General features: G+C 53.5%; 1 protein-coding gene across 3 annotated transcripts in view; it reads right to left on the reverse strand.

The window, feature by feature from the left end:
* GLYCTK (glycerate kinase) overlaps positions 1 to 14,137 on the reverse strand; it is a 42,091-nt gene that overhangs the window by 12,912 nt on the left and 15,042 nt on the right. The window contains exon 1 of one of the 3 annotated variants that reach the window (XM_088482073.1): positions 10,834 to 10,868. The exons of the other annotated variants lie outside the window; for them this stretch is intronic. The gene's annotated coding sequence lies outside the window, so the exon portion shown is untranslated. Of the gene's footprint in view, positions 1 to 10,833; positions 10,869 to 14,137 lie in introns of those variants that run through there. 3 annotated transcript variants of the gene reach the window in all.

Below are 14,137 nucleotides of genomic sequence, written 5' to 3' on the forward strand. Positions count from 1 at the left end.
GTGACACACATAGGAGACTGCCAGGAGATGTGCCAGCAGGAAGGAGCATGCAGCGCTGGACTAGTGACACACATAGGAGACTGCCAGGAGATGTGCCAGCAGGAAGGAGCATGCAGCGCTGGACTAGTGATACACATAGGAGACTGCCAGGACATGTGCCAGCAGGAAGGAGCATGCAGCGCTGGACTAGTGACACACATAGGAGACTGCCAGGACATGTGCCAGCAGGAAGGAGCATGCAGCGCTGGACTAGTGACACACATAGGAGACTGCCAGGAGATGTGCCAGCAGGAAGGAGCGTGCAGCGCTGGACTAGTGACACACATAGGAGACTGCCAGGACATGTGCCAGCAGCAAGGAGCATGCAGCGCTGGACTAGTGACACACATAGGAGACTGCCAGGACATGTGCCAGCAGGAAGGAGCATGCAGCGCTGGGCTAGTGACACACATAGGAGACTGCCAGGACATGTGCCAGCAGGAAGGAGCATGCAGCGCTGGGCTAGTGACACACATAAGAGACTGCCAGGACATGTGCCAGCAGGAAGGAGCGCGCAGCGCTGGACTAGTGACACACATAGGAGACTGCCAGGACATGTGCCAGCAGGAAGGAGCATGCAGCGCTGGACTAGTGACACACATAGGAGACTGCCAGGAGATGTGCCAGCAGGAAGGAGCATGCAGCGCTGGTCTAGTGACACACACACAGGAGACTGCCAGGAGATGTGCCAGCAGGAAGGAGCATGCAGCGCTGGACTAGTGACACACATAGGAGACTGCCAGGATATGTGCCAGCAGGAAGGAGCATGCAGCGCTGGGCTAGTGACACACATAGGAGACTGCCAGGACATGTGCCAGCAGGAAGGAGCATGCAGCGCTGGGCTAGTGACACACATAGGAGACTGCCAGGACATATGCCAGCAGGAAGGAGCATGCAGCGCTGGACTAGTGACACACATAGGAGACTGCCAGGACATGTGCCAGCAGGAAGGAGCATGCAGCGCTGGGCTAGTGACACACATAGGAGACTGCCAGGACATGTGCCAGCAGGAAGGAGCGTGCAGCGCTGGGCTAGTGACACACATAGGAGACTGCCAGGACATGTGCCAACAGGAAGGAGCGTGCAGCGCTGGGCTAGTGACACACATAGGAGACTGCCAGGACATGTGCCAGCAGGAAGGAGCATGCAGCGCTGGACTAGTGACACACATAGGTGACTGCCAGGACATGTGCCAGCAGGAAGGAGCATGCAGCGCTGGACTAGTGACACACATAGGAGACTGCCAGGACATGTGCCAGCAGGAAGGAGCATGCAGCGCTGGGCTAGTGACACACATAGGTGACTGCCAGGACATGTGCCAGCAGCAAGCAGCATGCAGCGCTGGACTAGTGACACACATAGGTGACTGCCAGGACATGTGCCAGCAGGAAGGAGAAAGCAGCGCTGGGCTAGTGACACACATAGGAGACTGCCAGGACATGTGCCAGCAGGAAGGAGAAAGCTGCGCTGGACTAGTGACACACATAGGAGACTGCCAGGACATGTGCCAGCAGGAAGGAGCATGCAGCGCTGGACTAGTGACACACATAGGAGACTGAAAGGACATGTGCCAGCAGGAAGGAGCATGCAGCGCTGGACTAGTGACACACATAGGAGACTGCCAGGACATGTGCCAGCAGGAAGGAGCATGCAGCGCTGGACTAGTGACACACATAGCAGACTGCCAGGACATGTGCCAGCAGGAAGGAGAAAGCAGCGCTGGGCTAGTGACACACATAGGAGACTGCCAGGACATGTGCCAGCAGGAGGGAGCATGCAGCGCTGGTCTAGTGACACACATAGGAGACTGCCAGGACATGTGCCAGCAGGAAGGAGCGTGCAGCGCTGGACTAGTGACACACATTGGAGACTGCCAGGACATGTGCCAGCAGGAAGGAGCGTGCAGCGCTGGTCTAGTGACACACATAGGAGACTGCCAGGAGATGTGCCAGCAGGAAGGAGCATGCAGCGCTGGACTAGTGACACACATAGGAGACTGCCAGGAGATGTGCCAGCAGGAAGGAGCATGCAGCGCTGGACTAGTGATACACATAGGAGACTGCCAGGACATGTGCCAGCAGGAAGGAGTATGCAGCGCTGGACTAGTGACACACATAGGAGACTGCCAGGAGATGTGCCAGCAGGAAGGAGCGTGCAGCGCTGGACTAGTGACACACATAGGAGACTGCCAGGACATGTGCCAGCAGGAAGGAGAAAGCAGCGCTTGACTAGTGACACACATAGGAGACTGCCAGGACATGTGCCAGCAGTAAGGAGCATGCAGCGCTGGACTAGTGACACACATAGGAGACTGCCAGGACATGTGCCAGCAGTAAGGAGCATGCAGCGCTGGACTAGTGACACACATAGGAGACTGCCAGGAGATGTGCCAGCAGGAAGGAGCATGCAGCGCTGGACTAGTGACACACATAGGAGACTGCCAGGACATGTGCCAGCAGGAAGGAGCATGCAGCGCTGGCTAGTGACACACATAGGAGACTGCCAGGAGATGTGCCAGCAGGAAGGAGCATGCAGCGCTGGACTAGTGACACACACACATAGGAGACTGCCAGGACATGTGCCAGCAGGAAGGAGCGCGCAGCGCTGGACTAGTGACACACATAGGAGACTGCCAGGACATGTGCCAGCAGGATGGAGCATGCAGCGCTGGACTAGTGACACACACACATAGGAGACTGCCAGGACATGTGCCAGCAGGAAGGAGCGCGCAGCGCTGGACTAGTGACACACATAGGAGACTGCCAGGACATGTGCCAGCAGGAAGGAGCATGCAGCGCTGGACTAGTGACACACATAGGAGACTGCCAGGACATGTGCCAGCAGGAAGGAGCGTGCAGCGCTGGACTAGTGACACACATAGGAGACTGCCAGGAGATGTGCCAGCAGGAAGGAGCATGCAGCGCTGGGCTAGTGACACACATAGGAGACTGCCAGGACATGTGCCAGCAGGAAGAAGCATGTAGCGCTGGACTAGTGACACACATAGGAGACTGCCAGGACATGTGCCAGTAGGAAGGAGCATGCAGCGCTGTTCTAGTTACACACATAGGAGACTGCCAGGACATGTGCCAGCAGGAAGGAGCATGCAGCGCTGGACTAGTGACACACATTGGAGACTGCCAGGACATGTGCCAGCAGGAAGGAGCGTGCAGCGCTGGTCTAGTGACACACATAGGAGACTGCCAGGAGATGTGCCAGCAGGAAGGAGCATGCAGCGCTGGACTAGTGACACACATTGGAGACTGCCAGGACATGTGCCAGCAGGAAGGAGCGTGCAGCGCTGGTCTAGTGACACACATAGGAGACTGCCAGGAGATGTGCCAGCAGGAAGGAGCATGCAGCGCTGGACTAGTGATACACATAGGAGACTGCCAGGACATGTGCCAGCAGGAAGGAGCATGCAGCGCTGGGCTAGTGACACACATAGGTGACTGCCAGGACATGTGCCAGCAGCATGCAGCGCTGGACTAGTGACACACATAGGAGACTGCCAGGATATGTGCCAGCAGGAAGGAGCATGCAGCGCTGGGCTAGTGACACACATAGGAGACTGCCAGGACATGTGCCAGCAGGAAGGAGCATGCAGCGCTGGGCTAGTGACACACATAGGTGACTGCCAGGACATGTGCCAGCAGCAAGCAGCATGCAGCGCTGGACTAGTGACACACATAGGTGACTGCCAGGACATGTGCCAGCAGGAAGGAGCATGCAGCGCTGGGCTAGTGACACACATAGGAGACTGCCAGGACATGTGCCAGCAGGAAGGAGCATGCAGCGCTGGGCTAGTGACACACATAGGTGACTGCCAGGACATGTGCCAGCAGCAAGCAGCATGCAGCGCTGGACTAGTGACACACATAGGTGACTGCCAGGACATGTGCCAGCAGGAAGGAGCATGCAGCGCTGGGCTAGTGACACACATAGGAGACTGCCAGGACATGTGCAAGCAGGAAGGAGCATGCAGCGCTGGACTAGTGACACACATAGGAGACTGCCAGGACATGTGCCAGCAGGAAGGAGCGTGCAGCGCTGGACTAGTGACACACATAGGAGACTGCCAGGACATGTGCCAGCAGGAAGGAGCATGCAGCGCTGGACTAGTGACACACATAGGAGACTGCCAGGACATGTGCCAGCAGGAAGGAGCATGCAGCGCTGGACTAGTGACACACATAGGAGACTGCCAGGACATGTGCCAGCAGGAAGGAGCGTGCAGCGCTGGGCTAGTGATACACACAGGAGACTGCCAGGAGATGTGCCAGCAGGAAGGAGCATGCAGCGCTGGACTAGTGACACACATAGGAGACTGCCAGGACATGTGCCAGCAGGAAGGAGCGTGCAGCGCTGGGCTAGTGATACACACAGGAGACTGCCAGGAGATGTGCCAGCAGGAAGGAGCATGCAGCGCTGGACTAGTGACACACATAGGAGACTGCCAGGACATGTGCCAGCAGGAAGGAGCATGCAGCGCTGGGCTAGTGACACACATAGGAGACTGCCAGGACATGTGCCAGCAGGAAGGAGCGTGCAACGCTGGGCTAGTGATACACACAGGAGACTGCCAGGAGATGTGCCAGCAGGAAGGAGCATGCAGCGCTGGACTAGTGACACACATAGGAGACTGCCAGGACATGTGCCAGCAGGAAGGAGCATGCAGCGCTGGGCTAGTGACACACATAGGAGACTGCCAGGACATGTGCCAGCAGGAAGGAGCATGCAGCGCTGGACTAGTGACACACACACATAGGAGACTGCCAGGACATGTGCCAGCAGGAAGGAGCGCGCAGCGCTGGACTAGTGACACACATAGGTGACTGCCAGGACATGTGCCAGCAGGAAGGAGCATGCAGCGCTGGGCTAGTGACACACATAGGAGACTGCCAGGACATGTGCCAGCAGGAAGGAGCATGCAGCGCTGGGCTAGTGACACACATAGGTGACTGCCAGGACATGTGCCAGCAGCAAGCAGCATGCAGCGCTGGACTAGTGACACACATAGGTGACTGCCAGGACATGTGCCAGCAGGAAGGAGCATGCAGCGCTGGGCTAGTGACACACATAGGAGACTGCCAGGACATGTGCAAGCAGGAAGGAGCATGCAGCGCTGGACTAGTGACACACATAGGAGACTGCCAGGACATGTGCCAGCAGGAAGGAGCGTGCAGCGCTGGACTAGTGACACACATAGGAGACTGCCAGGACATGTGCCAGCAGGAAGGAGCATGCAGCGCTGGACTAGTGACACACATAGGAGACTGCCAGGACATGTGCCAGCAGGAAGGAGCATGCAGCGCTGGACTAGTGACACACATAGGAGACTGCCAGGACATGTGCCAGCAGGAAGGAGCGTGCAGCGCTGGGCTAGTGATACACACAGGAGACTGCCAGGAGATGTGCCAGCAGGAAGGAGCATGCAGCGCTGGACTAGTGACACACATAGGAGACTGCCAGGACATGTGCCAGCAGGAAGGAGCGTGCAGCGCTGGGCTAGTGATACACACAGGAGACTGCCAGGAGATGTGCCAGCAGGAAGGAGCATGCAGCGCTGGACTAGTGACACACATAGGAGACTGCCAGGACATGTGCCAGCAGGAAGGAGCATGCAGCGCTGGGCTAGTGACACACATAGGAGACTGCCAGGACATGTGCCAGCAGGAAGGAGCGTGCAACGCTGGGCTAGTGATACACACAGGAGACTGCCAGGAGATGTGCCAGCAGGAAGGAGCATGCAGCGCTGGACTAGTGACACACATAGGAGACTGCCAGGACATGTGCCAGCAGGAAGGAGCATGCAGCGCTGGGCTAGTGACACACATAGGAGACTGCCAGGACATGTGCCAGCAGGAAGGAGCATGCAGCGCTGGACTAGTGACACACACACATAGGAGACTGCCAGGACATGTGCCAGCAGGAAGGAGTGCGCAGCGCTGGACTAGTGACACACATAGGAGACTGCCAGGACATGTGCCAGCAGGAAGGAGCATGCAGCGCTGGACTAGTGACACACATAGGAGACTGCCAGGACATGTGCCAGCAGGAAGGTGCGTGCAGCGCTGGACTAGTGACACACATAGGAGACTGCCAGGAGATGTGCCAGCAGGAAGGAGCGTGCAGCGCTGGACTAGTGACACACACAGGAGACTGCCAGGAGATGTGCCAGCAGGAAGGAGCATTCAGCGCTGGGCTAGTGACACACATAGGAGACTGCCAGGACATGTGCCAGCAGGAAGAAGCATGCAGCGCTGGACTAGTGACACACACACATAGGAGACTGCCAGGACATGTGCCAGCAGGAAGGAGCGCGCAGCGCTGGACTAGTGACACACATAGGTGACTGCCAGGACATGTGCCAGCAGGAAGGAGCATGCAGCGCTGGGCTAGTGACACACATAGGAGACTGCCAGGACATGTGCCAGCAGGAAGGAGCATGCAGCGCTGGGCTAGTGACACACATAGGTGACTGCCAGGACATGTGCCAGCAGCAAGCAGCATGCAGCGCTGGACTAGTGACACACATAGGTGACTGCCAGGACATGTGCCAGTAGGAAGGAGCATGCAGCGCTGGGCTAGTGACACACATAGGAGACTGCCAGGACATGTGCAAGCAGGAAGGAGCATGCAGCGCTGGACTAGTGACACACATAGGAGACTGCCAGGACATGTGCCAGCAGGAAGGAGCGTGCAGCGCTGGACTAGTGACACACATAGGAGACTGCCAGGACATGTGCCAGCAGGAAGGAGCATGCAGCGCTGGACTAGTGACACACATAGGAGACTGCCAGGACATGTGCCAGCAGGAAGGAGCATGCAGCGCTGGACTAGTGACACACATAGGAGACTGCCAGGACATGTGCCAGCAGGAAGGAGCGTGCAGCGCTGGGCTAGTGATACACACAGGAGACTGCCAGGAGATGTGCCAGCAGGAAGGAGCATGCAGCGCTGGACTAGTGACACACATAGGAGACTGCCAGGACATGTGCCAGCAGGAAGGAGCGTGCAGCGCTGGGCTAGTGATACACACAGGAGACTGCCAGGAGATGTGCCAGCAGGAAGGAGCATGCAGCGCTGGACTAGTGACACACATAGGAGACTGCCAGGACATGTGCCAGCAGGAAGGAGCATGCAGCGCTGGGCTAGTGACACACATAGGAGACTGCCAGGACATGTGCCAGCAGGAAGGAGCGTGCAACGCTGGGCTAGTGATACACACAGGAGACTGCCAGGAGATGTGCCAGCAGGAAGGAGCATGCAGCGCTGGACTAGTGACACACATAGGAGACTGCCAGGACATGTGCCAGCAGGAAGGAGCATGCAGCGCTGGGCTAGTGACACACATAGGAGACTGCCAGGACATGTGCCAGCAGGAAGGAGCATGCAGCGCTGGACTAGTGACACACACACATAGGAGACTGCCAGGACATGTGCCAGCAGGAAGGAGTGCGCAGCGCTGGACTAGTGACACACATAGGAGACTGCCAGGACATGTGCCAGCAGGAAGGAGCATGCAGCGCTGGACTAGTGACACACATAGGAGACTGCCAGGACATGTGCCAGCAGGAAGGAGCATGCAGCGCTGGACTAGTGACACACATAGGAGACTGCCAGGACATGTGCCAGCAGGAAGGAGCATGCAGCGCTGGACTAGTGACACACATAGGAGACTGCCAGGACATGTGCCAGCAGGAAGGAGCGTGCAGCGCTGGGCTAGTGATACACACAGGAGACTGCCAGGACATGTGCCAGCAGGAAGGAGCATGCAGCGCTGGGCTAGTGATACACACAGGAGACTGCCAGGAGATGTGCCAGCAGGAAGGAGCATGCAGCGCTGGGCTAGTGATACACACAGGAGACTGCCAGGACATGTGCCAGCAGGAAGGAGCATGCAGCGCTGGACTAGTGACACACATAGGAGACTGCCAGGACATGTGCCAGCAGGAAGGAGCATGCAGCGCTGGGCTAGTGATACACACAGGAGACTGCCAGGAGATGTGCCAGCAGGAAGGAGCATGCAGCGCTGGGCTAGTGATACACACAGGAGACTGCCAGGACATGTGCCAGCAGGAAGGAGCATGCAGCGCTGGACTAGTGACACACATAGGAGACTGCCAGGACATGTGCCAGCAGGAAGGAGCATGCAGCGCTGGACTAGTGACACACATAGGAGACTGCCAGGACATGTGCCAGCAGGAAGGTGCGTGCAGCGCTGGACTAGTGACACACATAGGAGACTGCCAGGAGATGTGCCAGCAGGAAGGAGCGTGCAGCGCTGGACTAGTGACACACACAGGAGACTGCCAGGAGATGTGCCAGCAGGAAGGAGCATTCAGCGCTGGGCTAGTGACACACATAGGAGACTGCCAGGACATGTGCCAGCAGGAAGAAGCATGCAGCGCTGGACTAGTGACACACACACATAGGAGACTGCCAGGACATGTGCCAGCAGGAAGGAGCGCGCAGCGCTGGACTAGTGACACACATAGGTGACTGCCAGGACATGTGCCAGCAGGAAGGAGCATGCAGCGCTGGGCTAGTGACACACATAGGAGACTGCCAGGACATGTGCCAGCAGGAAGGAGCATGCAGCGCTGGGCTAGTGACACACATAGGTGACTGCCAGGACATGTGCCAGCAGCAAGCAGCATGCAGCGCTGGACTAGTGACACACATAGGTGACTGCCAGGACATGTGCCAGCAGGAAGGAGCATGCAGCGCTGGGCTAGTGACACACATAGGAGACTGCCAGGACATGTGCAAGCAGGAAGGAGCATGCAGCGCTGGACTAGTGACACACATAGGAGACTGCCAGGACATGTGCCAGCAGGAAGGAGCGTGCAGCGCTGGACTAGTGACACACATAGGAGACTGCCAGGACATGTGCCAGCAGGAAGGAGCATGCAGCGCTGGACTAGTGACACACATAGGAGACTGCCAGGACATGTGCCAGCAGGAAGGAGCATGCAGCGCTGGACTAGTGACACACATAGGAGACTGCCAGGACATGTGCCAGCAGGAAGGAGCGTGCAGCGCTGGGCTAGTGATACACACAGGAGACTGCCAGGAGATGTGCCAGCAGGAAGGAGCATGCAGCGCTGGACTAGTGACACACATAGGAGACTGCCAGGACATGTGCCAGCAGGAAGGAGCGTGCAGCGCTGGGCTAGTGATACACACAGGAGACTGCCAGGAGATGTGCCAGCAGGAAGGAGCATGCAGCGCTGGACTAGTGACACACATAGGAGACTGCCAGGACATGTGCCAGCAGGAAGGAGCATGCAGCGCTGGGCTAGTGACACACATAGGAGACTGCCAGGACATGTGCCAGCAGGAAGGAGCGTGCAACGCTGGGCTAGTGATACACACAGGAGACTGCCAGGAGATGTGCCAGCAGGAAGGAGCATGCAGCGCTGGACTAGTGACACACATAGGAGACTGCCAGGACATGTGCCAGCAGGAAGGAGCATGCAGCGCTGGGCTAGTGACACACATAGGAGACTGCCAGGACATGTGCCAGCAGGAAGGAGCATGCAGCGCTGGACTAGTGACACACACACATAGGAGACTGCCAGGACATGTGCCAGCAGGAAGGAGTGCGCAGCGCTGGACTAGTGACACACATAGGAGACTGCCAGGACATGTGCCAGCAGGAAGGAGCATGCAGCGCTGGACTAGTGACACACATAGGAGACTGCCAGGACATGTGCCAGCAGGAAGGAGCGTGCAGCGCTGGACTAGTGACACACATAGGAGACTGCCAGGAGATGTGCCAGCAGGAAGGAGCGTGCAGCGCTGGACTAGTGACACACACAGGAGACTGCCAGGAGATGTGCCAGCAGGAAGGAGCATTCAGCGCTGGGCTAGTGACACACATAGGAGACTGCCAGGACATGTGCCAGCAGGAAGGAGCGTGCAGCGCTGGACTAGTGACACACATAGGAGACTGCCAGGAGATGTGCCAGCAGGAAGGAGCGTGCAGCGCTGGACTAGTGACACACACAGGAGACTGCCAGGAGATGTGCCAGCAGGAAGGAGCATGCAGCGCTGGACTAGTGACACACATAGGAGACTGCCAGGACATGTGCCAGCAGGAAGGAGCGTGCAGCGCTGGGCTAGTGACACACATAGGAGACTGCCAGGACATGTGCCAGCAGGAAGGAGCGTGCAGCGCTGGGCTAGTGACACACATAGGAGACTGCCAGGACATGTGCCAGCAGGAAGGAGCATGCAGCGCTGGACTAGTGACACACATAGGTGACTGCCAGGACATGTGCCAGCAGGAAGGAGCATACAGCGCTGGACTAGTGACACACATAGGAGACTGCCAGGACATGTGCCAGCAGCAAGAAGCATGCAGCGCTGGACTAGTGACACACATAGGTGACTGCCAGGACATGTGCCAGTAGGAAGGAGAAAGCAGCGCTGGGCTAGTGACACACATAGCAGACTGCCTGGTGGGCAAAATGAATAGATTCCAGAATCTTGGAATGAAACTCATCAGAACGTGCCTCTGACACTTGTTTTTCCTACTGCTCCATTTGCATTAGAATTCCTACAATGGGGAAACTAATTAGTTTTCTTACCCCACCACTTCTCCTACCACTGTCTGCTCCCAAAGGCAAAGGTGAGCAGCAGAACTTGAGGACAAAATTGGATAAAATGTATAAACTGAGAATAACCCTATTTAGATATGTGAACAAATCAAACAATATAATATAAACTAAACAGTGATCAGAGAACAAGGAGACAGAACATGAGGTACAGTACAATGCACGTAACCTGCAGCGGTTCCAGAGCACGGACGTCCCCTAAATCAGAGCATTCCAGCATTTATCTTCCTGACTGATGTGTTCTTCCTGGATCTCCATCTTCCAGGTCTGGGCACAGAATAACAGGATCTCTCATAGAAGCCTGGATGCTATGCAGCTTATTCTCCAGTGTCTAAAGTCCACTATTTGTTTACTCTCCTGAAGGCCAAAACTTTTAACTGTTACATTAATAATTAGCAAGTGCCGGCTAGCAGTATTATTGGTTATCTAATACCTTGCATTAGTCAAATGTCCATTTACCTAACAACCCGTGATATAGTTGCTTCTTTAAGGGGCAGAGGTCGACCTTTGTGCATCCCACTAAACCCGCTTATACCCACAAAACAGACTCGGAGACAAAGCTCTGGGATACAAATCTGGTCACAGCTTCATTTGTTAACCGCATTAAAATCATTGCAGGGCACCAAAATAAGCAGTGGCAAGGCTATATAACAATATCCACCCGATTATGTACTGGGGCGTGCCCCGCCTACCCGGTAGGAGCCACAACCACACCCGCAAAAGAAACTGCCCCCTGGCGCATATCAGCTCACAGGTCCAGCCATCCAAAGCTGGAGGTGGGCCTGCGGCCATCCACAAAGGTGAATCTGCAAATTTCATCGTTCTCCCCCCATTTCCGATACCTTGCACAATGCTTATTTTTTTCACCACCCGAGGTCCTCAGGTAAGCCTGAGTACGGAAGCCCCCACCCTGCAAACTACTATAATGCAACTCCCTCTAGCGCCTCCTGCAATGCGTTTTTGAATAGATCAATGCCTATATCCGATGCACCCCATGCCCACTCTGTTGCTACTGATGTCTTCATACTATACCAATATAATTATGGAAGTACTGAAGCGCTACCCCATGCAATGTTGCTGTCTAATATTGATCAATAATATATGTACTAAACACACACTGATGTATCAAAATTAGAAAAAAATGTTTTACTTACTCCAATAGTATTCAATAATTACATGAACATATAGGAAACATGAAACAAAGGAAAATAAAGAAGCCAAGTATTTAAATACATAAAGTCAATGTAAACTATGCATTATCTTCCATGCACGGAAACAATGCAATTGATGGTGAGGGGTTGTGAATGGGGGATAAAATGACAAATAGCTGGGAACACTATGGTCACTAATCTTCTCTGTTGATAATTAGACAGACTGAGAATTCTGATTGATGTTAGTGTGTCAGATTTGCGGCGTCCCGCTGTCTGATTGGATGAAGTATTGAAAGTTAATGGTGATGTATATGAAAGTGGTGCCCCGGGGTATTCTTCCCAGGGCAGGAGTACGGCTCAAGTCTGGGTGTGCAAGGTAGGAGGAAGGCCTTAGAGGTGATGTATACCCCCCTGTACAGAGCACTACACCGGCGCTTGGCCTTGGCGTTCCAGAACATACTATACCACACTACCCCCCATAGCGGTGACCAATTTTCACAGCGCTGGGTTTACCTTCCTCCAAGCTCTCTCCAGACCCGCCAGGCTCCACACCATGTCAGCCCGGGGATGATGCTGGACCAGATAATTTGTACCACACTTGACCCATACCAAGTCTTAAATAGTGTAGAAGAAAGCGCAAATAGAATATTGATTTGATATATGTAATATAAAAATTTTTTAAACCTTAATGGTAAAAACAGGGGAAGAACCACCTGAATCATATATAAATCCACAAAATAAGTACAAGAGCTGTATATATATATTCAACAGTATAAATTTAAATTAAATTCACATATAAAATAGAATTGAATTAAATAATATTAAATTAAATAAAATAAAATACATGTATAATTGCTGCATATATATTGATCAAATTGTTCTATATATATCCTTTGTGGGACAAAAGCCTCAATCCGATGTTATAGGTATACAATCATTCCCAAATGATAAAAGGATTCTTGTTAGATGAATAGTATAATCACTTGTGCATATTGCACTAGTATTGGTTAATTGAACAATGGTATTGTGCACAATACTAGCTGACCTGTTATGTAACTCCCAATTGCGCTCCGAAAACAAAAAGAGGGCAGTGTCCGGAATGCCTCTCTGATGTTGAAAAGTCACCGCACAGAGGGGTAATGATGATGATGTACACCGGGAATACAAGTGATTATACTATTCATCTAACAAGAATCATTTTATCATTTGGGAATGATTGTATACCTATAACATCGGATTGAGGCTTTTGTCCCACAAAGGATATATATAGAACAATTTGATCAATATATATGCAGCAATTATACATGTATTTTATTTTATTTAATTTAATATTATTTAATTCAATTCTATTTTATATGTGAATTTAATTTAAATTTATATTGTTGAATATATATATATATACAGCTCTTGTACTTATTTTGTGGATTTATATATGATTCAGGTGGTTCTTCCGCTGTTTTTACCATTAAGGTTTAACATTTTTTTATATTAAATATATCAAATCAATATTCTATTTGCGCTTTCTTCTACACTATTTTTTGCTTGGGTTTATCCCATTAGAGTGGCTAGTCACCACTCAGAGAGCAGCAGTAGAATATTCTTTATTGTTAATCACAGCGCCCTTACCATACCAAGTCTGCTTGTATGGACCTAGGGCCTGATTCAGAGCCGCTCATAAGCGGCCGCTCGTTCGCTCTGAGCGATGTTTGCCCAATTGCGCACGGATCGTTATACGCATGCGCGAACCAGTCATTGCAGCTGAATTTCATGTGCTCGCAAAATAGCGAATGCCTGATAATTTGAGTGACAGGAGGAGGTGTATGTGGGTGGTAACAGGGGAAGGTGCTTGAAAACGGGGAGTGGAGATCCGATCGCAGGCGTGCTTAAAGGTCAAAACGGGCGTTTTATGGGTGTGCATAATTAATACAGCAGCGTCATTGACCACGTCACTGGGTTATTTTATAGCCAGAACTGCTCGCAAGATTGTGGTAGCAAAAACCAACCACAAGAATAGCGAGCAGTTCATACGCTGGTCGATGTACTCGAATAATCTAATAAATAGCGGACATGACGTAGGATGCGAGTGGCCAGGGGGCGTAGTTTCCCAAAAAACGACCGCAAGTTTTGTTCGCTCGTTCAGACCTAGAGGCGTGAACAGACCGCAAACAGCGAACGGTTCATTTGAATAGCCACCCCTATTTTTTGAACGAACGACCGCAAATAGCGACCGGCTCTGAATCAGGCCCCTAATTAAGTGTAGGGACTTCAATTTGCACAGGTCGTTGCCCTCTAAGTGCCCTCTATCACGTCTGCCCGACCCAC

This window comes from Taudactylus pleione, unplaced genomic scaffold, assembly GCF_031769625.1.
Source record: "Taudactylus pleione unplaced genomic scaffold, aTauple2 ptg000281l, whole genome shotgun sequence".
NCBI lineage: Eukaryota > Metazoa > Chordata > Amphibia > Anura > Myobatrachidae > Taudactylus > Taudactylus pleione.